Source organism: Jaculus jaculus, chromosome 1 (assembly GCF_020740685.1).
Source record: "Jaculus jaculus isolate mJacJac1 chromosome 1, mJacJac1.mat.Y.cur, whole genome shotgun sequence".
Lineage (NCBI taxonomy): Eukaryota > Metazoa > Chordata > Mammalia > Rodentia > Dipodidae > Jaculus > Jaculus jaculus.
Window position 1 is genome coordinate 220,334,897 of NC_059102.1, and position 3,007 is coordinate 220,337,903.

The 3,007-nt window shown below is 41.9% G+C and overlaps 1 pseudogene; it reads right to left on the reverse strand.

Annotated features, from left to right (window-relative positions):
• Positions 1 to 850: 850 nt before the first annotated feature.
• On the reverse strand, positions 851 to 1,718 carry LOC123458264 (annotated as a pseudogene).
• Between the last annotated feature and the right edge of the window lie 1,289 nt (positions 1,719 to 3,007).

Genomic DNA, 3,007 nt, shown 5'->3' on the forward strand with positions numbered 1-3,007 from the left:
TTCCCGCACCTGGCTTGTCCTGCGGCTCGAGCCGAGAGACCGGCGGTTTTTCTGCCGCTCCGCGGTTGCGGCGGGTAGCTGAGCCGCCCCGGAGCCGCTGTTCCCGGCTGTGCAGGCTCTGGATGCTCTGGAACTCTTCTACTTCTCCGCTGCCGCCTCAACTTCCTATACACCTCACTTTTTAGTAAAAGTGTGTATTTTGCTGAGTTTTTTTTGGTCTTCCCCCCCCCAGGCTATTTTGGCGTGGTACCTACGCCGCCATCTTAACCGGAAGTCCAAAACAATAAAAATTTTTAGTAATTAACTTAAAATGCCATATATTTGAGAAAGCAAAAACTAAAGCATTTTCCTTTAGTTCTAATAGTTCATAAAAGTGCTTTACAACTTAATTTCTATCACCTGCACGGAGTGTGAAGATAAAAACAAGCCCCACATCACTGAGAGCCCAATGAAGCCTACTCCCCAAACAGTCATAATTCCTGGCTAATTTACCCTGTGCTTGGTACCAAGACATGCTTATGGGTGTTCAAGGTCACACATATGTGAACACACCATCAGAAGCGAGGTGCTCTTTCATGTGTGAAACTGAATTCCCTTCAAATCTTGATTCAACATGCAAAGTACACTAGTCAAACTGGCACACCAGGGGTTCTTGCTGCTGCAAATTAATGTCAGACATATAAGCCCCTTTTTGCATCTGGCTGGGGAATTTGAATCAAGGCTTTTGTTGATGCTTTGTCCATAATTTACTGACTTAATGACACCAACTTATTGAGGCCAATTAGGAACAAAGCCAAATTGCATTCTTGGGTCTAATTAGCTGATAAATCACATTTTACTAGTGACTTTGTCATGTAACCGTTAATAAAAATTCGTAAGTTGCATTGATTATTTCCCAAGAGATTAGAGACCAATGGTAATTCACTTCTGAAAAGATTTGCCAGCTTCCTGTCCCACTCTAGCCAGATGGTTTTGAAAACCTTGGAGGACTGAAATTCCCCACCATTCTGAGACTGTATTCAAGCCTTTACAACATTAACTGGAAAAAAAAGAATCCCAACATGGCACCCAAAAGACCTCCATAGATGAAGTCATTGACCAGATGAACACTATGCATCATCACCATAGGCAGGTGCTCCTTAATAGGTCCTCAAAGGCCAAAAAAAAAGGGCATCGCTAAATCCATTTCGGAAGAGAATAGGCACCAAGCCTTGATAATATTCCCTAATCCCATGACATTTCAGTGCCTGGAAAGCCTGGTAAGTGTTTGTGAATTTGTCATGATGCTTATGATCTTGAAGCAGTGTCTGAACTCTTTCCAATGGAGTGAAAATGGCTTCTTTTGTCCTTGCAAGTACTGCTGCCATGCTACAGGTTACAAACTCAAGAGCACTGACATGCTTCCAGAGAAGGCAAGATAACTCCTCATAGAGACCAAACATAAGGGCCAGGATAGTTCTTTTCTGCATCAATGGGGGGAGGTTTCGAAATCCATCCCTTTTCCACTGCAGGACTGCATCCCAGGTTTTGAACCCATACAACTGCTGCCGAAAGAGGATCTTCTGAATGGGATATGTGATTGCTACATTGTTGAAAGCTGCACAGCAGCCAAACAAGTAATGCTTCATTTCTCCAATGTTTGTAATGTGAGGAGACAAATCTTGTTTTGAAGATGTTAGGATCAGTGATCTCTTCTCATGAGATTCTGAATCCATCATGTTGCTTAAGAACTTTCTTCTTTAGGAAGGACTCTTTTAGCCTCATAGGCTGGCTCAATTCACTGAGCTAATCATGGAAAGCACTCAGGAGTAGTCTGGAGTGCAGAAGGTCCTCAACAAGGCTGAAGGATGTTATTGTTCTTTTCTGAAGTACTTAGATGCTCCTCAGGTTGTACCCTGTGACACCAGCTAAGCCTGGTGTTAAGGATGACAGCTTTTTGGTAACTTTCCCAATTTATTCATTGTTATTGGCTTGTCAGGTTTGCACTTCTGTAATCAATTTTGATAACTGGGTTTCCCTTTGCAGGAGGCACCCACCCCAAGCCCAGAGCCACCTGCCTGCTGGATGGCCAGCAAGAAAGCATGTGCCCATGCAGGGGCAGACCTCTTATTTATTTATTTATTATTTAAAAAATTTTTTTTCTTTTCATAATTTTTATTAACATTTTCCATGATTATAAAAATTATCCCATGGTAATACCCTCCCTCCCCACCCCCACATTTTCCCCTTTGAAATTTCATTCTCCATCATATTACCTCCCCATCTCAATCATTGTAGTTACATATATACAATACCAACCTATTAAGTAGCCTCCTCCCTTCCTTTCTCTTCCCTTTATATCTCCTTTTTAACTTACTGGCCTCTGCTACTAAGTATTTTCCTTCTCACGCAGAAGTCCAATCATCTGTAGCTAGGATCCACATATGAGGGAGAACATGTGGCACTTGGCTTTCTGGGCCTGGGTTACCTCACTTAGTATAATCCTTTCCAGGTCCATCCATTTTTCTGCAAATTTCATAACTTCATTTTTCTTTACCGCTGAGTAAAACTCCATTGTATAAATGTGCCACATCTTCATTATCCACTCATCAGTTGAGGGACATCTAGGCTGGTTCCATTTCCCAGCTATTATAAATTGAGCAGCAATAAACATGGTTGAGCACTTACTTCTAAGGAAATGAGATGAATCCTTAGGATATATGCCTAGGAGTGCTATAGCTGGGTCATATGGTAGATCAATCTTTAGCTGTTTTAGAACCCTCCACACTGATTTCCACAATGGCTGGACCAGATTGCATTCCCACCAGCAGTGTAGGAGGGTTCCTCTTTTTCCACATCCCCGCCAACATTTATGATCATTTGTTTTCATGATGGTAGCCAATCTGACAGGAGTGAGATGGAATCTCATTGTAGTTTTAATCTAATTTCCTTGGTGACTAGTGATGTAAAACAATTTTTTAGATGCTTATATGCCATTCGTATTTCTTCCTTTGAGAATGCTCTAATG